This window comes from Juglans regia, chromosome 10 (assembly GCF_001411555.2).
Source record: "Juglans regia cultivar Chandler chromosome 10, Walnut 2.0, whole genome shotgun sequence".
Taxonomy (NCBI): domain Eukaryota; kingdom Viridiplantae; phylum Streptophyta; class Magnoliopsida; order Fagales; family Juglandaceae; genus Juglans; species Juglans regia.
In genome coordinates, this window is record NC_049910.1 from 29,389,028 (window position 1) to 29,415,283 (window position 26,256).

The following is a 26,256-nucleotide window of genomic DNA, read 5'->3' on the forward strand; positions in this document are numbered from 1 at the left end:
AGTATGAAACATTTTGTGAAACTGGGTATGGGGAGGGATCTAAATTATCAGAAGACACAAATGATGATGATGAAGTCATTTTCGGAAAGAAAAAACACCACTCTCTGTCAATAATTTGTGGCTCTGATACTCTGAAGAAATATTGAGATGAAAACTATCTCACACATTAAGATAGAGAGGGTGTATATTATTAACATATATAGGAAATTATAATCTAGTATTTAAGGAAACTATACACAAGTAAAGGAATTAAGAATGAGCTAAAATCAAGTAGAAAAATAAACCAGCCTAGACTTTCCTATAATGGACTAACAATTGACTATATACATATGTACTATGATTTAGCAATCTGACTTGCTACTTGGCTTGATACTTGCTGATTTGATGCATGTATTCCTTATATGTTCTTGAGTCCAAAAATTCTTGAGTCCCTTTTCTTGCCGGTTCATGTCGTCCCAAGGTTGTGTGATTTCTTCTTTCTCTCGGCTTGGCTTAAAAACATTCGGCAACACTCTCTCGATTTGGGTTTCCTTTGCATGGCTGTTGCTGGCTAGCTTTTTTAGGAACAAGCTGCTGCTTAAGGAGTTCATGAATGTGAGGATGGTTGTTAGAGTGAATTTCGTTAGGTATTAGGGGCTCGCGATGGTGAGCAATACGCTTCATGTGGCGGCAATCTTGTTGAGGGATGAGGGAGACTGGGATTGGTTCATTAACTTGAGTGCTTCGGATTATCCCTTGGTGACCCAAGACAATAAGGGAACTTGGAAACTTGATACTAGTTGAATTTTGGATTTTTCCACTACCGATAGGCTCTTGGATATAAATCAAGTTGCTTTGTATTGGCACTTTAACTTGTAAAATAGGTATGACCAGGGCCAGAACTAGGATTTGGTGTGTGGGGCAATTAGCAAAGTGTATCGTATGTAAGGTGAACGATAACCAACATTTAAGGTAGCAAAGTGTGTCACTAACATTTAACATTAACCATATAAGGTAGTTATATAGGGACAACTAATTATTCAAGCCGCAAATCTGAACCTCTCACTTGAGCTCCATCGAACTTAAGTGAATGATAAAAATTAAGATAGAAATATATATGTGAGACCTGTTGAAACAAACGATAAAAATTAAGTAAACAAACGATAAAAATTAGTTATGTGGTTTTATCTTTGTCTTCACTCCTAATTGTTAATTCGATGGTAGTACATATGTACTTACTAACAAAACTAATCCAAATTAATAAATTAGCTAGTGGAAGACTTGAAAATAAAAGTGTAAATAAATAGGAAAAATGAGGTCGTAGATTTACCAAATAGCTTATAAAAAGAGACCAAGAGATTTTCTTGCCTCTTATGAGATGTGAAAAAAATGAGAATGTGAAATTTATTAATGACAAAAAATAGGTGTGAGTATGAAAAATTGTAGAAAAACTAAAAGAAACCTAGACAACTAAGTACTAAGTAAGATTTTTGAAAATATTTTGGGGGGGCAATTTATCTTTATATTAGGACATCTTTAAACAACCATATACTAAAACAAGTTTTTAATTTTTTTTTTTTTTGGGGGGGGGGGGGGGGGGGGGGCAAGCATCAATGTAGGTCCGCCCCTGGGTATTACTTTGAGTATTGTTTCTAAAAAACAGAGCGCATGTCTTAGAGAGTAGAAAAAATACAGTTATATGTGGGTGATGATTTTTCTTGATTTGGTGTTTGTGCATTTTTGTGGGAGTCAAGTAGTTGCCAAAACTATTTGGTGGCAACTAGCCTAGAACCTGTTTCTGGGCCATTTTGAGCCTAGAAATTAACTAAAACAGCTTGGTTGAGTACAAAATACAAATAAAATAATAATAATTTACAATAATACAAATTATATATGACTAAGTTGCAACTAATAATTATAACTAAGCTATTACAATAATTCAAATTAAGCGAAAACTGTTACAAAATTACAAATTCATCTAAAAAATATTACAAGTTGTCACATAATTAAAAAAATAATGATAACACAATTAACTATTAAGGGACAATTTATAGTAAGATTACATGTAACACAAGAATATCATTTCAATTTTTGAATTGACTTTGACATTAGAATTTGGGTAGTCATGGTGGTGGAAAATTTAGTGAGCTTTGCAGTGAGACTGTAAGATCATAAAACCTGAAACATTTATAGAAAAAAAAAATTAGAATTACAAACAAAAAACAAAAACATATATTAGAAATGTAAAAATTACAAACATTAAAAGTATTAACCAAGATGATATTGGGATGAAGATGAGAATGAGATCATTGGGTCATTGGGATTAGGATTGGGCATATGATGGTGGGGCTATAAAAGCTAAAAAAAACACGAAAGAAAAATTAAAATTACCACAAATTATATAAATAACAAAAAATTATTAAGAGACAAATTGTACAAACCAATAGCAAATGGAAATGGTGGATCGAATACATATGAAGTCATATTGCAATGGAGATAAACGTTGTCTCACGTATCGCTACAACAATTAAATTTAAAATTAATACTGGTGAAATCAATATAAATAATTAAAATAACAAAATGAAATCCACGATTACCAGATTTAGGCTAATTACCATCTTCCTTCTCGTCGGCCTCCTCAAAATCAAGAACATCTGGAAGATGAATTGGGGTCTCGTTGACCCAATTCTACATGTAAATCAATGCCTCCACAGTGGTAGGAGGTAATGAACTCTTGAATGGATCCAATATGCACCCTCCGGTACTAAATGCTGACTCTGAGGCTACGGTGCTAATAGGGATTGACCAAAATATTACGGGCTATCTCTACAAGGATGGGACACTTTACGACATTGGTCTTCCAACCTGCGCCTTCTCCCAACCCTAGCTCCTGGAGGAGGCCAAAGGGAAGGTGTAGGTGAAGATATATTACCACCCCTGAACATGTCAAACTCATCAAATAATCTAGCAACGGTTTGCCTAACCTTTACAGCAATATGATCTGCCCATGCATTTTCGTGCGCCAATCCTAAGCCATATACCATGCCATCAATCTTGTAATGGAAGTCAAGAACAATAACCACATATAACAAAATATTCACCTTACTCAAATCTCCCCAATACTTTCCATACTTAACCCTCATAATCAATTCTAGCTCTTGCATCCTAATTTGGTCACTCATGCACATTTTATCCAATTCTTCTTTCACATTACATATTTGTTAATAGAAATCATTGAATGTAAGGTACAAAGAACGAGATAGCATTGTTGTGATCTCTTAGAAAAGTCTAAAAAGGTCAACAAAAGTAGCAACAACCTATCAATCATCATCAGTAAACTTGCCTAATCCCCCATGCTCATCAAATTATTTGACATATTGAATGTCTTCATCACCCAATAACGCAAATGCCCACTTATATTCTTGGGCTACCTCCAACATCAAGAAGGTTGAGTTCTATCCTGTAGGAACATCTTGACAAAGGTCATTCTAGGATGTTATACATGCAGCCGTCACAACAACCTTGAATTTCTCCAATCTAGCAGGTGAAGATCTCACAAATCTCACAACAGCACTAACTTGTGCAATCGAGTCATCAAGATCTTTCAAACCATCATTGACAATTATATTTAGAATATGTGTAGTACATCTCACATGCAAACACTCATCATCCAAGATTTTCTTATTTACCTCTCGAAGATAGGTCTTAAGATGCACTAATGTGACATCGTTAGATGAGGCATTGTCAACTGTAACTATCACACCCCATGCCAATCTTCACTCCTTTATTGCTGCCTCCAAGGCATTCACAACCATCTCATCCTTGTGATCAATATTTGACAAAATTTTAATTTTTTTTGTTTAATTTCCAAACAAACAATAAAATGGACAATCCAAGATAAATAATTATAATTTTGAAAGGATCTCCATGTATCAGTGGTGAGGCAAACTCTTTGACCCACCAATTGGCCCCTTAACAAATCTTTTCCTGTTCTGTAATGTTTTTTTATATCTTTTGCAACCGTGTGGCGAGGAGAAAGGTTAAACCTAGGTTCCAAGCATATTCTAAACCTAGATTCCAAGTACTTAGAATATGCTTGGAACCCTTTGTCCTCCACAAACTGAAACGGTAGCTTGTCCATGATGACAATAAGAGTTAGGTGTCTTCTACACTCTTCCGAATCATACTTAGTATACCCCTTCAATGTTGCAACTCCCACTACTCTCATCTGCTATTTTTTTAAGTCCAATCTCTAGTATAGATTGACCATTCACTTGTAAAGATTTTAATATTGGATTCTTTTTGCATTGTTCTTCTAAGTGGACCTTTAATTAGGATGTACCATGTCTCCTATAGTGTCATTCATACACTTTACCACCATGGTTACATTTAGTTTGTTGGTTATTGGGGTCACCTCCCTCTAGTTTAATGAAGTGATTCCAAACTATTGAAACTAGTTTCTTGCTTTGTGGGGACAAGGGGCAGGGGTAGGGCCTGTAGGGATAGGGGCAGGTGTAAGGGTACGGTTAGGTGTTGGGGTAGAGGAGCTAGCACTAAAATCCCAAAAATCTAAGTATCCATTATCCAAAACTCACAAAAATCTGAAATGAAGCAAAGATCACTGCAACAATTAAAACCATGCAAAAATCACTGAAAACAAAATGGAGTTTTGAATCTCGAAACCCCAAAATAGAACGAGTTTCATATTGAAACCCCAACCCCAAAATGAGACGGGGTTTTGATATTGAAACCCCTAACTTAATTTAGGAAACCTCTAAATTCATATACCAGTTTCAATATTGAAACCTCTAACATAATTAAGGGTTTCAGATTGAAACCCTAAAGTCACAATTTCACATGCACAATGTTGTTTTTATACACAGCAATCAACAAAAAAACCAATCTCCACACTCCACAACACACAATTCACAATCCCATCCTCCAACTCCTCAATTTAATCTCATCCTTCATAACTAAAAAAAATCAAAAAAAGTGAAAAGAATAAGTACATTTCACTCTGAATCGAAAAAATATCTTTGGCAACGGACTAGGCATGCAATGAAGATGGCGACAGTGACAGACTGACAATGTGTGATGGACGGAGAGTAAGAGAGAGAGAGAGGCTAGGGTTTCACATAAATGAGAGACAGATGAGAGAGGGAAATCTAAAAGTGAAGACTGAACTGAGGGTAGGAGGGGGTCGCGCGCGCGAGGGTGGGGTGTGGGTTGGTTAACGTCACTAATCAAAATGATGTTGTTTTGATAAATGATTTTTTTTTACACAATATACATACACATACATACATATATATGTATATATGTATAAAAGATACAAGGGCAGGGTGGGGTGGGGGAAATGCGGGCCGAGGTTGGGTACAGCCTGCCCCCGCCCCCGCTGGGGGGGCCGAATGCGTGTGGGTGGTCCCACCACCCACATTTGGTGGACGGGGGGTCTGCCCCACCCATGCAGGGGTGGGGCAGCGGGGTGCAGGGCCCACCCCTACCCACTACAGGTGTGTTTAATTTGTTGATTTCATTTTCCAAAAGCTGAGTCGATTGTGTCTAATTATAGCATTTTTTTATTTATTAATTTGACTAATGTATTTGAAAATTTGTTTTTTTAAAAAATATACTAGTCTAGGATTTACTCTCCATCGCCACTTTCTAATGCATTCAATTTGTGACTTCTTTTCTATATCACAGATCTGCTTCATACATTGTCAGCTATTCCAAGAAACCTTAATTTTATTAAGCATACAATTGTTTTTAATTTTGGTTGAATTAGTTCAAAACTAGCACAAGAATTATTTGCATAATTGAAAAAAACTCTACTTAAAAAGTGCAAATCCTTTGAAATCCACAAGTATTAGAGAGCCAAGCCTGTTTTAATTGATCCAGGTTTGTATAGTCTGCGTAAATCAAAATGATTATGTACTATTATATGAAGGAAAATACTTCAGCTACAAAAAGATTATTCAAAAATATATCCACAAACTAACATGACTTAATGTGATACGTCGGATCGTAAAATTATTTTTACTGTAAAGTAGATCTAACGGATCCCATAAAATCATGTCAGTTTGTAAGTTTACTTTTGTGTAATTTCGTTGTGTCTATAACAGTTCTCTTATATAATCTTAGTTATTTCTGCATTTCAGAGAGGCATAATGTACGTTTAGAGACCCAATCATTCTAACAATTTAGAGCATGCTGCCTTTAGTTCAAGACCTATTTTTATGTGTTTAAGGGCTCCTAGCAGTTACTCCCATGCTACATTAGGCTCCAAATGTGAGCTTCATTCTTATGAGAATGCAAACATGATATTAGAATTTGATACAAATGCTTGTCCTTCGGATTTTTAAACGGTTATCCTACTTTTTTTTGCATACCAGATCTAGGATGTAAAAAAAAAAAAATCAGAAAATCGGTTGAACCAAACCAGACTGGACCGAACCAGTGGGTTGGTCCAGTTTTTAAGCGGTTCGGTGCGGTATCGGTTCTTAAGAACCAAAACCGGTGCGGTACCGACTTTCATATTTTGAAAATTAGTTTATTCTGAACCGGACCGGTATATATATTTACAATTTTTTATATTATATTATATATAGTATATGCTAAATTACTAATTAATATAACATGAAATTCTAATTTTATTATTCAAGTATAATAATATTATAACATAAGATTAATCTAACATGTGATATAATATGAAATTAATATTAGATTTTTTAATATAACATGATATAACTTATAAATTTTAATCTTATAATATAAAATTATATCAAGTAAAATTTTAATCTTAAACATAAACATTAGTATTAGGTTATTAATATAAACTTATTATATATATATATATATATCAATAATAAATATCTTTATGGCATAATAAATTATAATAAATATATATTTTTTTGTAAATATGTTTTTACATATTTGATCATATATACTTACATAAAGAGTCTAGAACTTATAGACTATAGTTAAATTTAATACTATACGAATATGTATTAATTATTATAAAATAATGTACTTGTAATATGATATAAATATACTAATAGTTTATTATATGTAAATATTATATTATTACTAACATAGATAATCCGTAAAATCGAAAAATCAAACCGAATTGGACCAAAATCTGAAAAACAGGAAGGTCCGGTTTCGATAGTGAATCCAGTATCAGTTCTTAAAATCTCAAAACTGGTGTATAGCGGTTCGGTTCTAAAAAAGTACAAAACCAGACCCAATTGCACCAGTTACACTCCTAACCAAATCTTAGTTTTTACATTGTAGTTAATCATGGGGGTATGGTCATTGATTTCTTCATGTTCCGCTTGGATGATGCACTCCCGACCTTTTGGAGAGTTTTGTTTATGGGATGGGACAACATAAGGATAGTCCGACAACCTAAGGGTAGTCCTCATGTATTATGCCAACTTTCTTTCTTCACCTGAAGCGTATTTCCATACGGTTGTCTGCAATGCCCTTGAGTTCCTAAATACTACTGTAAATCATGGCCTCCACTTCATATTGTTGGACAATCCTCCCAAACAACACCCATATTTTCTTATCGACGATGACTATCAAAGGATGGTAGACAACAATGCCCTGTTGCGATGAAACTTGACAAGAATGAACCTGTTCTGGAAAAGATTGATTCTAAGCTTTTGGGTCACAATGTTGATGGATTTGTGCCTGGTGGATGGATGGTTTAATCCCCAATGAAATGTAAACATGACTGTTCCACAACAGATCATAGCAAACACCACTGAACTCAGGCCAGGTCCTGTTGTGTAAAACGATGATAATAAAACAATTATAAGTGAGAAATAATCAAACTATCAATCACACAAAACAAATTTACGTGGTTTGGCAGCGTGCCTACATCCACGGGTTGCAGAGGATTTTGTTATATTGAGGAATCACAAGGTACATTGTTTGGAGAGATTTCACTGTGCAACCCATACGGCCACAATGTTCAAAAAACATATTTATAGGGTTACATGACGAAAATCCTAATTTCTAATTTCCTACGATATTCACTCGAACGGCGTGTCAAGCGTGCATCAAGCAAACTCTTTGTCTGACCTTTACTCGAGCCATCTATCGAGCGACTAACGAGCGAACTCTCCACCTAGCCTTTGCTCGAGCTATCTGTCAAGCGACTAACGAGCGAACTCTCTGTCTGGTCTTCACTCGAGCCATCCGTCGAGTAAGGCTCGAGTAAACTGAGCTAGTCTCCACAAACCCAACAATTCTCCCACTTCGAGACTGGTGCAACCAATACATCACCATCTGCCTAAAAAACTTATATCCTTCACCTCTGCAACTCATAGCCCCTATCTTCAAACTAGAAGACCAACTGAAGTTGTGCACAACTTTAGTTTCTCAAGTGTAATGCCCTTTGTTGACATATCAACAGGGTTCTTGCTTCCACAAATCTTCTCAAGTGTCAACTGGCCATCATCAAGAAGGGATTGAATGAAATGATACATGATTTGAATATGCTTAGTCTTGGAATGAAATACAAGATTCTTGGCAAGGAATATGACACTCTGACTATCGTTGTAGAGAGTGCCCTTCTAATTCTTCTTACCCAACTCCTTCAAGAAACCTTGTAGCAAAATCATCTCATTTGAAGCTTCTAACACGACATCATACTCAGCTTCTGTAGTAGACAAAGAGATTATCTTATGCAAGTTAGAACCCAAAGACACGGCAGTACCACCCAGAGTGTATACAAAACATGTGGTACTCTTTCTACTATCAGTTCTCCAGCCAAATCAACATCAACATAACCCTGTACCTCCAGACTCTCTCCAGTGAAACACAAGCATGCTTCTGAGAGCCTTTCAGGTACCTCAGAATCCATTTCACAACCTTCCAATGTTGTCTTCCTGGGTTGCTCAAGTATCTACTCACAACTCCAGCTGCATGGGCAATATCTGGTCTTGTGCAAACATAGCATACATAAGTGAACCAATAGCTGAGGTATAAGGAACCTTACTCATGTAGTTGTGTTCCTCTTCTGACTTGGGTGACTAATCCCTGCTAAGTCTGAAGTGATTGCCCAAGGGTGCACCAACTGGTTTGGCCTTATCCATATTGAATCTGCTAAGTACATTTTTTACATACTGTGCCTATGAAAGTCTCAACATGCCTTAAATCTGTCTCTAACAATTCTCATGCCAATGATTTGTTTTGTGGCTCCCAAATTCTTCAATTCAAATTGCTTTGACATCTGATTGTTCAGATTATTGATCTCTTAAATGCTGGACCCTGCAATGAGCATATCATCCACATACAATACTAGAATAATATAGGAGCTGTCAAAGTGTCTGACATAGCAACAATAGTCTACCTGATATTTGACGTACACTGAACTGCACATGAAACTTTCAAACTTCTTGTACCATTGTCTAGGAGCTTGTTTCAGGCCATACAAGCTCTTCTTCAATTTGCAAGCTGAACTCTCCTTCCCCTATACTATGAACCCTTCAGGCTAGTGCATATAGATGTCTTCTTCTAGATCCTCATGAAGAAAAGTTGTTTTCACATTTAACTGCTCAAGTTGCAAATCTTCAGTAGCCACCATTGCTAGTACTAACCTAATGATCGTGATCTTCACCATAAGAGAGAAAATCTCAGAGTAGTCAATGCCTTTTTTTGCTAAAAACATTTTACAACAAGTCTTGCCTTGTATCTTTTACTGTCATCATGCTTAGTCTTCACCCGGTATACCCACTTGTTGTGCAACGCCTTCTTCCCAGATAGAAGTTCTGTTAACTCCCATGTCTGATTCCCTAACAAGGAATCCATCTCATCCTTCATGGCTAGCTCCCACTTGATTGAATTTTCATCTTGCAAGGTTTCATCATAGCTTTGCTGTTCCGCACCATCTGTTAATAGCATATAGTTCAAGGTGGGTGAGAATCCCTGTGGAGGTCGGACAGTCCTAGTAGACCTGCGAACTGCAACTGCAAGTATGTATGGCTTTGAATCTAACTGCGAAATAATAGGAATGGGAGCACTGAGCCCACTCTCTCCGTCACTCATGTCCCTGCACTGCACTGTAACCTCTGGTAGGTCATCCAGACTCAAGAACTCAGATTCTTGAGGACTCAGATTCCTGAGGAGTTGTATTAGCTACTATATTGGACTTGTTTTTGTATATAACTTCCTCATTAAATATCACGTTCTTGCTCTTGATGATTTTCCAAATCTGCTCATCCCAAAAATGATAGCCAAATGCCTCATCTCCAAAGCCAAAAACAACATTTTTTTGACTTTGCCTTAAACTTGCTACGAGCATCAGAGTCGACATGAACATAAGAAACACAACTAAATGTTTTTAGATGAGAAAGTTTAACCTCTTTTCAACTTCAATCCTCCTCAAGCATTCCGCACTCTAATGGGACTGATGGCCCTCGATTTATCAGGTGTAAACAACAGTGCTAATTGCATCTGCCCAGAATGTAGGTGGTAGCCCAGCATGCAACCTCATGCTTCTAGCACGCCCATTGATGATTTTGTTCATGCATTCAGCAACACCATTCTGTTGTGGGGTCCCGATGATGGTTTTCTCCATTCTGATACCGTGAGCTGTGCAGGACTCTTTGAACCCTCCATCAATGTATTCTCCACCATTGTTACACCTCAAGCATTTAAGCTTTAGGTCTATCTCTATCTCAACTAGAGCTTTCCTTTTTTGAACACATCAAACACATTAGATTTTAATTTCAAAAAATAGACTCATACCTTCCTGATGTGGTCGTCGATGAACGTGATGTAGTACCGAGAGCCTCCAAGAGACAACACTAGAGAAGGCCCCCGCAAGTCTGTGTGTATAAATTCCAGCTTTCTTGATCTTAGTGCTCTACTACTTTTTAAGAAACTGACCTTTTTCTGCTTCCCCAGCATACAACTTTCACATATGCTCAGATCAACTGACTTTAGTTCTGGTAGTTTACCTTTTGACAGTAGTTCTTTTATGCATTTCTAACTCATATGGCCAAGTTTGTGGTGCCACAATTCTGCGATGCTCTCTACAACAGTGCTAGCAATAGTGTCACTCAAACTGATTGTTATGTACAGAGTACCAATCTTCTTTCCCCGAGCCAGCACCATTGCTCCTCTAGTAACCTTCCAAGTGCTATCTGAGAACACTACTGAATGACCACAATCGTCGAGTTGTCCTATAAAGATGAGATTTTTCTTCAACTCTAGAATGTGTTTGACCTTTTGCGGGGTCCACATGCTTTTGTTAGGGAGTACAATGTCAACGTCTCTCATTCTCACCATGTTCAGTGCCTCTTCATCAGCTAAGTACACCTTCCCGAAGTCATCAGCAACATAGTTCTACATGATCTCTCAATGTGAAGATGTGTGAAAGGAAGCCCCTGAATCTAGTATCTAGTCATCGACCGAATTTTGAACTGCTAATAGTACTGCATCCTGTACTTCTTCAATTACCATGTTTGCACTGTCATTCCCCGTTTTCTTCATATTTTTACAGTTCCTTTTGATGTGACTAGTCTTGCCACAGTTCCAGCAAATTTCTTGTTGTTTAGGCCTTGGCTTGCTCTTGCCCCTATCCTTTGATTTTGATCTACCTTTGTTTGAATTTTTTCCGTGTGGTCTCCCTCGAGCATCAACATTTAATGCGGAACTCGACCCCGAGGTCTCCCTGGAATCCCTCCTGCGCACCTCCCTAGCCAAAATCAAATCACGAATATCATTATATTTTAATTTCATATTTCCAGCAGAATTACTAACAACCATTCTCATGGTTTCCCAACTGCTTGGCAGTGATGCCAGCAGTATCAGTGCATGAATCTCATAATCAAACTCAATTTTAACATAAGATAATTGGTTGCTGATAGTATTAAACTCATTTAGATGTTGGGCAACAGACGTATCTTCTGCCATCTTCAGATTTAATAACTTCTTTACTAAGTGCACTTTGTTATTAGCAGATGGCTTTTCATACATACTTGACAAAGCCGTCATGAGATATGTTGCAGTCTTCTCCTTGATAACATTATATGCAACAAACCTCGACAGTATTAGTCAAATAACCCTCAGAACCTGTCGATCTAACATGCTCCAATCAGCATCTTTCATGTTGTCCGCCTTCTTCCCCGATAGTGGAAGATTTAGTTTCTTCCCATAAAGGTTTCCTCTATTTGCATCATCCAGTATCCAAAGTCTGTGCTATCAAACTTCTCAATCCCATATACCTTCACTTCTTCTCCAGCCATCACTTTCCCTTGGACTCGAATATTGGCTCTTGATACCAATTGTTGTGTAAAATGATGTCAACAAAGCAAATACAAGTGAGAAATAATCAAGGAATCAATCACATAACACGAATTTACGTGGTTCAGCAACGTGCCTACATCCATAGAGTTGCAGAAGACTTTATTATATTGAGAAATCACAAGGTACACTATTTAGGGCGATTTTATTGTGCAACCTATATGGCCACAATGTTAAAAAAACATATTTATAGGGTTACAAGATGGGAACCCTAATTTTCAGTTTTCTGCTATATTTGCTCGAGTGACGTGTCAAGCGTGCATCGAGCAAGCTCTATGTCTGGCCTTTGCTCTAGCCATCTTTCGATCGACTAACGAGCGAACTCTCTGCCTGGCCTGCGCCCGAGCCATCTGTCGAGCGACTAGCGAGCGAACTCTCTGCTTGGTCTTGGCTCAAGCCATCTGTCGAGCGAGGCTCGAGCGAACTGAGCCAGGCTCCAAAAACATAACAGGTCTAGTTGCTGAAAGGCTCAAATGCCTCATCAATGGTTTGTTGTCAGTTGAGGATTTTTGTGCAAAGCAATGCAATTGATAACCCTTCACACCATTGAAAATGTGATTGTTTAAATAATAATTTAATGTAATTTGATTATTAATTAACATATGATTGGTAGAGTTGTAAAATATAATAAAACTGAATTAGATAACAAAATTATTAAATTAATAATATTTTATTATTATTTAGCTAATAGATGGATAATCCAATATGTAAATAGGTTTTAAATAGAATAGATAAAAGACAAAACATGTAATATTAGCAAATTTTAGATTTGCCTTTACATATGCAAATCCTAATGCTAGCGCACTTAGGTGTCTATTATTTTTTAGTTTTTTGAAAATTAGTTTCATTTATATCTTTCCCTTTTTAGGGAAACATGCAAATAAAGATGAAAAACTGGTTTGGTGTTAAAAAGATGTTTGGTCAGAGAGTCAGAAAAATGAAGTTTTTGAAACGAAAATATATGATTATTATCGGGCCACTTAAAAGATTGAAAGGTCAAACACTTTCTGGTAAGCCGTGTTAATGACTAATTTCGTACCAATTTCGATCATCGAATTAGAAGATATCATTTGGTAATTGTTAAACTTAACAGTCTGTTTTTCTTTTCTTTTTCTTTTTTTTTTTTAAAAAAAAAACCAATTTGTTGTTGCAGGAATCTATTGTAACAGACGCTGCAAGGCAAGTAGTGTTGGAACTGTTCATCCAGTTCCTACCCAGGAACTTGGGTTTGCCCGGATCGGAACCCTCGGTTAGCCCGGGTCATACCCGAGGAAACACAAGACTAACTTCAGCATCGAACAGGTTCAATTTATGCTATGGATAGCACAAGGAGAGTCGATTGATTTGCCTTTATACTTCTTCATCCGTATCCGATTTACGGTATTCGAGTGGAGGTAGTCTACCATATGCATTGATGATCTCTAATCTCCTAGTCCAGTTGTGGGTTGATGTGCTAATGACAACCACATATCAGGCTCCTTAACAAGATCAATTTTAGAAAGAACGAGAGCCACGTGTGGAAGGCTCGCATTAATGTTCCAGTGGCACAAGATAGTGGCGCAAAGCGTGATCCAACTTCTACTGATGCCGGTATTGATAGACAGACTGCAGGGGCTACTACCACAGAGATGTGATCTCTATTCGAGGAGTACCACACATTTTTGATCCAGGACATGGAGAGGATCACTGTGCCCATCATGGTTCGATTGCAAGAGATTGAGGGACGGGTTACTTTGATCTAGGAGGACCTAGATAGTCTTACACAACAATTTTGGGGAAGGCAACAAATCTCTGGTGGCTAATATGGCTACTCTTGGTCTATATATAGGCACTATAACATTCAATCTCAAAATTAATAAAGAAATTTATTTTGTGTTCTCTTAATTTTTATCTTCATTTGTGCATTATGATGGATTTGCATAACATTAATAGATTTTTTTTATTAATTTAATCAACTTTAAAAGAGTTCATTAATAATTTTTTTACTTAAGACTTTCAAATAAATCTCTAGTGTTGCACACATATTCGTATATAGGGAGGGATGAGCAAAAAGTTGAAAATCATACTCCAAATCCAACTCTACTTAGACTCCATACAGTTAGAGTCGGAGTCAGATCTTTTTTTTAGTTTTCTAGTTGGAGTCAAAGTTGGCGGTGATTTTAATTGAACAACTATGAATACAACTCCGCTTCAACTCGCGGAGCTAGATTTTTTTTTTTTAATTTTCTAGTCGAAGTCGGAGTCGGAGGTGCTGTCTAGCCGACCCCGGCTTTGACTTTATCCTATGACTATGCTTCGATCTGACTCTAACTTTATCCTCCGCTTCGACTCCAACTCTGATATTGTACATATGCTATAAAAATATGTATTATCTATACGTTGATCATATTTACTAGTATAGTTATATAACTAGAACTTATATAGTAAAATTCAATACTATACTAGTATGAACTAATTATTATAAAATAATATACTTATATTATAATATAAATAGACTAATTATTTAGTATATGTAAACAACATAATATTACTACCATATTAATGTAAAATAACATGTGATTAGACACTATAATATAAGTGTAATATAGAAATAAATTAGACACTAGTATATAAATATGTCTAGTATAATAAGTTAATAACACATATTATTAATTTACTAAAGTATAATAACATGTAATTAGACACTATAAATAAGTCTATAATAAGTTATACACTAGTATAATATAATAACATGTAATTAGATACTATAGTATAAGCCTAGCATAGAAATAAGTCATATTTTTTGTTTTTTATATGAGAAATCTGTTTATTTTTTTATTTTTTTATGTTTTTAGTAAACTTGAAATTTGAAAGCCAACAAAAAAAGTAATCTATTATATATAAAGTTTTGTTTAAATTTGACTAAATATGAAGCTAAAAGAAAAGTTTAAATCTGATTCCATTCTGATAAGTTAGAGCCGAAGTTGGATCAGAGCTTACAAAAGTCGGAATTGAAATTGGAATCCATATTCAAATTCCAATAAAGTAGTTATCGAATTGAAAAATACTATAAACAACAGGGAGAGGGAATTGCAGGGGAACCGTTGCCCCCGTGGAAAATGAAACGGCCTCGTTTTGTATTTTTCTTCCCTACGTTTTCAACCCCTGAACTCGTCTCCTTCCATTTGTCTTCAACCCCTTCAGCACTCCTGCCTCGATTCATCTTCAACCCCTTCAACACTCGTCTCCCTACCGTCGTCTTCAACACTCCAAGCTCCCTACAAAATCGAAGCCGAAATCTCTCATTCGTCTTTCTCGAGCAGTGAAGACCCTCTGCTTCCCCGAAACATAGATGGATTTTGCCCTGAAACCATATGAAACCACATGAAATTTCCTCAGAATTTTGACCTGAAACCACATGAAACACGGATGGGCTTTCGAGAAATCCCGAAACACGTTGAAAAAGAACAAGATCCAAACCCAAACACAACGCATTCAAGTATTTTGAAAGATAAAAATAGTAAAAAATTCATGCAATACAAACCTATAGATGACAACAATCTAGAGGCCGAGTTTGAAAATGGTGGGAAAAAATGACAGGGAAGGCAGAGACCAAGATTTCGAGGTTGGTAAAGAAGCAGATGTGGTGTTATCATTGTTCATTGTCTAGCAGCGCCTCGTCCATACCCATTTCTTTTCTCTGGCTCAACATGTTCAGGATTCTTCTTTGTCTATACTAAGACCCCAACATCACTCGCATGGCTCACAGGTTAATGTTCACTCTCCCAGACCTCTTGACCAACTCTTTCATTCACCCAATTTGCATTTACCTTCACACTCAGAGCCTCACACACCCTCTCAGACAGAGTTTTCTTTGTCTTGAAATTGAAGAACACGAAAGGAGATATGAACCAGTTTTCTGTCTTTGCTTTTTCATTTTTATATATATATATATATATCTCATCTGACATGGCAGTCGATTTTCCAGGGGTTGCCCACCCCAATTGCCTGTAGCAAAATTCTATCGAATTTAGGGAATACCGGCTCCGAGACGGTGTTGATCCCAACTCCATATAAAGGAAAATTAGAAAAAAAAAATGGATGTTGAGTTAACGTTTGTTAGCCCCCAATAAAAATTGAGTTGTGTTACACTTATCAAAGGTAGCCTGACAAATTTTTTCGAGAAGGTTATTGCCTTTATTTATTTTATATATATATATATATAAATATAAATATATATATATATATATCTTGCAATATTAAAAAAAAAATCATATCATCTTTAAAAAAAATACTGAGCTTAATCATTATGAAAAAAAAGGAGACAAACCCTCGGTGGCTTTAGTATTTGGAAAATGCTAGATGCCCCGCTGGGGCTCCCGCTGGGTTTAGTGTTTTTTTTAGTTTTTTTTTTTATATATAGATATTTTTAATAATTTTAAATATTTTAAAAAAATAAAATAAAAATTACAATATTATTAAAAAATAATTTTTAATCACAAAGTAGAATAAAAAATAATATTTATTCTACTTCGTGATTAATGAAGTATTTTTTAATATTTTTTTTTTACTTTCTGATTGAGGAAGTGTTTTTTAATAATATTTTAAATTTATTTTATTTTTTAAAAATATTTAAAAGTGTAAAAAAATCTATATAAAAAATAAATTAAAAAAATACACATAGAAAAGTACATGTTAAGCCTAGCAGGAGCCCCTAACGGGACTGTAGCATGACCATTTTAAATATTTTTTTTAAAAAAAAATCATACTATTATTAAAAAATATTTTCTTAATCATGAAGTAAAATAAAATATTATAAAAAAAATATTTTTTATAATCTTTTATTTTACTTTGTGATTAAGAAAGTATTTTTTAATATTTTTTTTTACTTTCTGATTAAAAAAATATTTTCTTAATTATGTTTTAAATTTATTTTATTTTTTCAAATATTAAAAGATCTATATAAAAAAATTACATAAATAAAATATATGTAAAATAATACTATACATTAGAGCAGAGTGTTAGATTATATAACGCTAGCTAGGAGCCATTTGTTGGGGGAAGCTTCCTCGATCCAATTACGATTTGGAGTAGTTCTATGTATGTTTAATCAAAGATTTCAAAGCATGAGGCACGAAGGAGAATTGCTCTTCCTGAGCATTTCCTCTGACGAAAAATCCCCCTAGCTCGTCCAAACCCTCAGATCTTTTGAAAGGGGGTGGGAGCTTCGACTCCTCGCCCCCTCCCCCAGGCCCTCTTCCTTTTCTCTGTCCTTTTAACTTCTGTGTAATGTTTTTGTTTTATTTTATGTTTTTAGGCCGAATAAGGGAGGATCGCCGTTCGAGTCTTTCCGGCCACCACATCTATACACGTGCCCCACCGGCATGACGCCCAGCCACCGATCTTCAAGACCTCCAAATCCGGTGTCCATCGGAGTGGCGCGTAGCCCGCACGCGCGGGACGAAATTCCGGACAGTGATGGCTCGTGGACTCCACGCGCCACCGAGGAGCCCTCTCCCGACACCACGCTCGGTTGCTGTGGAACCTCTGACTCCGGGTCTTCCAAGTCTGAACGTCGGCTTTCCTCCTAGCGTGAACAGTTTCTGCACAAAACAATGCCGACCATGGTGTACTGTTCAGCTGTTATGTATTTTTTGTACTGTTTTTTTGTTTCGTTTATTTGTTGTTGTCCATTTTAGTGTTTTTTAGTTGTCTTGTTTCTGATGTTGGAGTTGCTTTTGTTGACCCGAGTGAGGTTTGGGTCTTTAGATCGGACGTAATCTGGGGCAAGGCTTTCGAGAGTGTTGGGCGATGCTACGTCTGGTGGTTATACGGCCGGGCTGTTGTGGTCCGTATATACGCTGGGTGCTCGTTCAACCAAAGCTCGAGATGACGATGCTTGCGGTGGGCGTGACGTCTAGGGTCTCACCAACGCTTGTGGTCTTGTAGTTTGTTAATGTGGTTATGTGTAGTTGTTTGTTAGTTTAGTTTTAATAAAATAGGAATAGGCTATAGGATTTGATGTCTATAGCAGTGTCATGTACTCTTCTTCCATGGGAGGATAGAGGGGACTATTAAGCTCTATTTTTTTAGAGCGCTTTCTCTGTTACGAGAAAGTTTGATTCGAAGTTAAGACAATGTCCGCCGCAAATGTATTTGTGTGTAGGGAAGCTCCAGAGCTGTTGCGTTAGTTGGCTTATAGACTAGATTTTCTATGTATTAAAACTTCTGATATTGATAAGTCATATTTGTAACTTCGATTTATTAATGACATAAGTATGTTTCATTCAAAAAAAAAAAAAAAAAGATTTCAAAGCATAAAAAGCAGGACTAAAGCCGGTACCGCGTGCTCTCATCAGATAGCAACGGGAGCTCCAGCGGGCTGTAGCATCATCCTTTGAGGCAAGAAATCTTTTTGCATGGACCCACCCGCAGTAGACGACATCCATGCTACCGAGTCCTCCACGTTGTTACGTAGATCTAGTTGGCTTTTATAATATAAAATATTATTTTTTAATATTATTATTATTTTAAAATTTTTTTAAAATATTATTTATTATATTTTATATAAAAATTTAAAAAAATTATAATAATAAAAATGAGTGACATGTATATCATTATTCGTTTATTTTTAATACATACAATATAAGTTATTAAAAGAAGGATAAAGAAAATTTAAAAGAAGGTTTGATAGGTGATATAGGTGAGAATTAAGAAAGAGATTAATTACACATCAGTTAATACTCTCCACACACTTTACGTAACATCACTTTTTTTTTTATTTTTTTAACTTATAATGTTAAGTGTGCTGTGGCTGCAGTGCACAGTAAGCTGCTATGAATATTTTCTGATTAAGAAGGATAGTTGTAGGGAGTAACATATTAATGAACAAATAATAACTCAGCAAAATCATATATATATATATATATATTAATTCTCAGCCTAAAACTGATTATTTAATCAGCCAGGCCTGTCACCCGCACCCGGACGGATCCGTCTTGTTCGTTCCGAAGGTGTATACTGTACCCCAGGAAAAACTGGGTGCTTAGTACTCTCTCTCTCTCTTTCTCTCTCTCTCGTTTTAGGACGTTTTCACATATAGATCTGCATGCGGGTTCAAACTTAATTAGTTAACTTCTATGTATAATCTCGGCAAGCATTCACTTCACATGGAAACTTTGCATATTACGTACATATTTGATAATGGCTAATCCGGCCCCTGACTCCCTCCCCATGTCAAAGGTAATTTGCTCTCTAAAATGGCCAGCTATGCCTTTTCTAATTTGTTTGTGGGCATAAGGTTTTGCCGAGTCAATAGTGATACATTCAGGATCAGAAATCTAAAACCAAAATAATGACATGTAGATCGAGTAAATCATCAAATCATCACGAGTCGGCCTTGAGATTTTTCAATTTCCTGTCAAAAAGTTCAGCTCATATCAACCTATTTCATACATCTCAACTTTAAAAAGTTAAATTCATCTCAACGGGACCTACAAAAGATTACTATTTACAACTAACCTCATCTCATCTGAACATCAAACACATAGCAGTACAAGTTTCAAGGTTAGATTGGTAGAAACATAATTTTAGTTTACATGAGTTGTTCAGGTTAAATATTGTAAGTTTTGCAAATTGACCTATATATTGTCCCATTTATTAATTGTAGCCAATCGAGTTAGCATGATCCGACCCGAACCCAATAGCCCTAAATCCTAATATTTTTTGATAAAATTTCAGAGACCTCTATTGAAGTAATGGAGCAATATACAAAAGAATTACTTTCAAAGGGTTTATTGCAGAGTGAAGATTTGTACCGGGTACCTACCATTCTCCTAATTATATAATCTTCTTGATCTGCTTTTGCTATTTAAATTTATCATATCATTCCTCAATGATATCACAGTATATCTTGGAGACGAGTGTGTACCCACTTGAACCAAAACCTCTCTAGGAGCTAAGGCATGTCACTGCTGGCCACCCTCGGTAATTGTTCTCATTTCTATCTAACTTGGTGCTAATTCTTTCTCCTTGCTGACCCCTCAGAGTAATTTGGAGTACTTCATACTCCAGATAAGATGATTGCAATTCGAAAAGGGTGATCATAGTTTGAGAGTGCAAAACAAATGTGCTCGATCGCCAATTTAGTCATACTTGTGCTTGAATTCTTCACTGATTAGGTGTGATGAGTCTCATCGATCGGTGTAAAAATTAGGAATTCATTGTCCAACTTGTCCCAAAATGAGTATTATGGCAAAAAACAAGAAGAAAACGAGGGGAAATTTGTTCAATACTCACATATGGTGCCTCCACAGGCTGACATCCGATCCAACAGTATTCGTACTTGTTTAAAGCATCAAATCATCAATTGGCCTTTTATTCATCTCTCATAATCCATAAAGATTATTGGGTTGCCATTTTCTAGTGCTAGGTTTTCTACTTCACCAGATGCAGGTCAGTTGATGGCCATGCTGTTAAAGCTGGTGAATGCAAAAAAGACTATTGAAGTTGGCGTTTTCACAGGATACTCTCTTCTCCTAACTGCTCTTACAATTCCAGAGGATAGCAAGGTTTGAATTGATTATTTTCAGTATCTTTTACTAAACTATCAAGGTACTTACAATTTGCAGTACTATTACAGATCATAGCCATAGATGTAGATCGGGAGACATTTGAAATTGGATTGCCAATTATTAAGAAAGCTGGTGTTGCAGATAAAATTGATTTCATCGAGTCCGAGGCTTTACCAGCTCTTGATCAACTATTACAAAATGTGAGCATGAGCTTCTTTCTTCATTGTCTTCTTTCTTACAGAACCTCGCCAAGACATGGTTCTTCAGATCCATTTCTTTGGGATGAGATCCTTTTTCAGTTTAATCTTCTGTCGTGCTTGTTGGTTTACTTCCCACAATAAGTTCTTCACTATCATATTTTTCCTTATTTTGGGGGGGATTGGGATTTGCAGCCTGAGAATGAAGGGAGTTTCGACTTTGCTTTTGTTGATGCGGACAAGGGTAATTATTCGAACTACCACGAGAGAATCATGAAACTACTGAAAGTGGGTGGGGTGGCTGTCTACGATAACACACTCTGGTTAGGAACAGTTGTAATGCCTGATGAGTTGCTTCCAGAGAACTTGAAACGGTGGAAGGAGCCGACAATTGAGTTTAACAAATTAGTGGCAGCTGATCCTCGTGTCCAATTGTCACATGCTTCCGTAGGTGATGGCATGGCAATCTGCACTCGACTCTACTGAACTTTTTCTCCAAACCTCTCTGCATTTTTACTTGTAAGCATTAACTTATCATGAACAACTGTTTTGTGGTTAAGAAACCAGAATAAGCAGAGGTTTTAATAAAACAGATGGGTTCACCCATTTCTGTGTTTACCTTTTCTAATGTCAAAGCCAAGTTATTGTCAAAATAACTAAAAGTTAAGTCATATTTCTTATTTGGGGTCTAAATTACATGATTTTTCAACAGCAGACCCGACTAAATTCAAGGAATTACAGGATATCATTTGGTAATTGTTGGACTTAACATTCTTTTCTTTTCTTTCCTTTTTTTTTTTCAACCAATTTGTCATACGATCTATTGTACCAGACGCCACATCTCTCTTTGGGAAAATGATATTGTTCCATAATATAGGACCAGATCTTTGTGTGGATCCCATTTGATCATGCTTTATGACACAGTTCAGTGACTGAATCACCAATAAATTTAGAAGAGAAAGGAGCATGTTTGTGTTCATCATCTCATTAATCGGTACATACAAAATTGCAATGAAGTACGAAGTTGGCATGACAAATTCTTGCTGGTGTAGGCAAGCTGCGATCATATTGGAGCAACTCTTTCCATTTTCATCAAAGCGACGAGGTTGGAGTCTAATGAAAATAACCCAGGACCTGTGCGCCCACTTCTGGCCCTGGTTTGCATTTGATGTTGCAATGGTGGAACCTGCAACACTTGTTCAGCAATAGACTGTGATGCGGAACCTGCTTGATGAATATTGTGAGATGAAATTGGAGAAGGAGAACTACTTGATACTTGCTGAGTTGAGGATTGAGGTTCAATATCATTTTGAGGGAAATTTGCATTAGTAGGTGCAAAGGCAGAAGGTGGTGGCTGATTGTCATTGTGACATTCCTCAAAACTTGAAAAATCTCATTCAACATGAAGAGAGGAATACACTGATCGGTTCATGTGGCGGCAATGAATTTCATGTGGCGGCAATCTTGTTGACTAATTCACTCAATCTTGTTGAATTCCTTGTAAAATTTCATGTGGCGGCAATCTTGTTGAGGGATGAGGGAGACTAGGATTGGTTCATTAACTTGAGTGCTTCGGATTATCCCTTGGTGACCCAAGATGGTAAGGGAACTTAAAAATTTGCTACCTTATATGGTAGTTATCCTTAGATAACTAAAATTAGTTATATGATTTTATCTTTGTCTTCACTCTTAATTGTTAATTCGATAGTAGTACATATGTACTTACTAACAAAACTAATCCAAAATAAAAAATTAGCTAGTGGAAGACTTGAAAATAAAAATGTAAATAAATAGAAAAAATGAGGTCATAGATTTACCTAATAGCTTATAAAAAGAGACCAAGAGATTTTCTTGCCTCTTATGAGATGTGAAAAAATGAGAATGTGAGATTTTATTAATGACAAAAAATAGGTGTGAGTAGACAACTAAGTACTAAGTAAGATTTTTGAAAATATTTGGGGGAGGGCAAATTATCTTTATATCAGGACATTTTTAAAAAACCATATACTAAAACAAGTTTTTAAAAATTTGGGGGGGTGGGGGATAGCCCCCCAAGCATCAATGTAGGTCTGCTGGGTATGACTATGAGTATTTTTTTTCTAACAAACAGAGTGCATGTCTTTGAGGGTAGAAAAAAATACAATTATATGTGGGTGATGGTTTTTCTTGATTTGGTGTTTGTGCATTTTTGTGGGAGTCAAGTAGTTGCCAAAACTATTTGGTGGCAACTGGCCTAGAACCTGTTTCTGGGTCATTTTGAGTCAAAAAATTAACTAAAACTGATGGGTTGAGTACAAAATACAAATAAAATAATAATAATTTACAATAATACAAATTATATATGACTAAGTTGCAACTAATAATTATAACTAAGCTATTACAATAATACAAATTAAGTGAAAACTATTACAAAATTACAAATTCATCTAAAAAATATTACAAGTTGTCACATAATTAAATAAATAATGATAACACAATTAACTATTAAGGGAAAAATTATAGTAAGATTACAATTAACGCAAGAATATCATTTCAATTTTTGAATTGACTTTGACATTGGAATTTGAGGTGGTCATGATAGTGGAAAATTTAGTGAGCTTTGCAGTGAGCCTGTAAGATCATAAAACCTGAAACATTAATAGAAAAAAATATAATTACAAACTAGAAACAAAAACAAAAAGCAAAAACATATATTAGAAATGTAAAAATTACAAACATTAAAAGTACTAACATAGATGATATTGGGATGAAGATGAGAATGAGATTATTGGGTCATTGGTATTAGGATTGGGCATATGACTGTGGGACTATAAAAGCTAAAAAAAACACAAGAAAGAAAAATTAAAATTACCACAAATTATATAAATAAATAAAAATTATTAAGGGATAAATTGTATAAACCAATAGCAAATGGAAATGGTGGGTCCAATACACACGAAGTCATATTACAGTGGAGGTAGACATTGTCTCACGTATCGCTACAACAATTAAATTTGAAATTAATACCGGTTAAATCAATATAAATAAATTAAAATAATAAAATAAATCCACGATTACCAGATCTAGGCTGATTACCACCTTCCTTCTCGTCGGCCTCCTCAAAATCAAGAACATCTAGAACATGAATTAGGGTCTCGTTGACCCAATTCTACATGCAAATCAATGTTTCCACAGTCGTAGGAGACAATGAACTCTTGAATGGATCCAATATGCACCCTCCGATGCTAAATGCCGACTTTGAGGCTACGGTGCTAATAGAGATTCACCAAAATATTACAAGCTATCTCTACAAGGACGAGATACCTCACAATATTGGTCTTCCACCAAGATAATATATCGAAGCCACGTGTAAATGGGTGAAGATCCACTGCCAAGTATCTATCTACTTCTGACTAAGTCTCTATAGGATGACAGACTAAGGGGTCTGCTCTAACCTCTCACCCCACTCCAATCTGCGCCTTTTCCCAACCCTGTCTTCTAGAGGAGGCCAAGGTGAAGGTGTAGGTGCTAATATTTTACCACCCCTGAACACGATAAACTCATCAAACAATCTAGCAAAGGTTTGCCTAACCTTTGCCACAATATGATTCACTCATGCATTTTCGTACGCTAATCTCAAGCCAAATTCTATGCCACCAATCTTGTAATGGAAGTCAAGAGCAATAACCACATATAACAAAATATTCAGCTTACACAAATCTCCCCAATACTTTTCATACTTAACCCTCATTATCAATGCTAGCTCTCGCATCCTAATTTGGTCACTCACGCACATGTCATCTAATTCTTTTTTCACATTACATATATGCTGATAGAAATCATTGAATGTAGGGTACAAAGAACGAGATAGTCTTGTTGTGATCTTGTAGAAAAGTCTAAAAAAGTCAACAAAAATAGCAACAACCTCTCAATCATCATCAATAGGCTTGCCTAATCCCCCATGCTCATCAAAATATTTGACATATTGAATGTCTTCATCACCCATTAACTCAAATGCCTACTTATATTCTTGGGCCGCCTCCAACATTAAAATGGTTAATGGAGAATTTTGAGAATATTTTATTCGTATCTTATCGGATCGATACAAAATCTTGTTTGAATTCTTGACGCGAAAAAAAAAAAAAAAAGATTAAAGTTGGATTAAGTGAATAAATGGATAGAGCCCCTTGGCTCCAATTCTAGGGAAACAAAAAAAAGCAACGAGTTTATGTTCTTAATTTAAATAATTACCAGATCTAATTCAACATTAAAAATATATTAGTGCTTGATACGGTAAATGTTTTTACCATAAGTAGATTATCGATTTTTTTTAATCCTAATTATTAGTAGATCTTGTAGGAACATCTTGACAAAGGTTATTCTAGGATGTTATACCTGCAACCCTTGCAACAACCTTAAATTTCTCCAATCTAGTAGGTAAAGATCTTACAAATCTCACAGTAGTTCTAACTCGTGCAATCGAGTCATCAAGATCTTTCAAACCATCACTGACAATTATATTTAGAATATGTGCAGCACATCTCGCATGCAAACACTCACCATCCAAGATTTTCTTATTTACCTCTCTAAGATAGGTCTTAAGATGCACCAATGTAACATCGTTAGATGAGGTATTGTCAACTGTAATTGTCACACCCCATTCCAACACCCACTCCTTTATTGCAGCCTCCAAGGCCTTCACAACCATCTCACCCTTGTGATCGAGAATTTGACAAAATTTTAAATTTTTTTTTTGTTTAATTTTCAATCAAACAATAAAATACACAATCAAAGACAAATAATTATAATTTCGAATGGATTTCCATATATCGGCAGTGAGGCAAACTCTTACCCACCAATTGGCCCCTCAACAAATCTTTTTCTGTTATGTAATGTTTTTTTATATCCTTTGCAACCGTGTGGCGAGAAGGAAGGTTAAACCTAGGTTCCAAGTACTTAGAATATGCTTGGAACCCTTTCTCCTCCACAAATTGAAATGATAGCTTGTCCAAGATGACCATAAGAGTTAGGTATCTTCTACACTCTTTCAAATCATACTTAGTATACCCCTTCAACGTTGCAGTCCCCACTACTCTCATTTGCTATTTTTTTAAGTCCAATTTCTAGTATAGATTGACCATCCACTTGTAAAGATTTTAATATTGGATTCTTTTTACACTATTCATCTAAGTGGACCTTTAATTAGGATGTACCATGTCTTCTATAGTGTC

At 35.9% G+C, this 26,256-nt stretch overlaps 2 pseudogenes; both read left to right on the plus strand.

The window, feature by feature from the left end:
• Positions 1–588: 588 nt before the first annotated feature.
• LOC108989754 lies at positions 589–12,828 on the plus strand (annotated as a pseudogene).
• Positions 12,829–19,300: 6,472 nt separating this feature from the next.
• Positions 19,301–21,662, plus strand: LOC108989772 (annotated as a pseudogene).
• Positions 21,663–26,256: the final 4,594 nt, after the last annotated feature.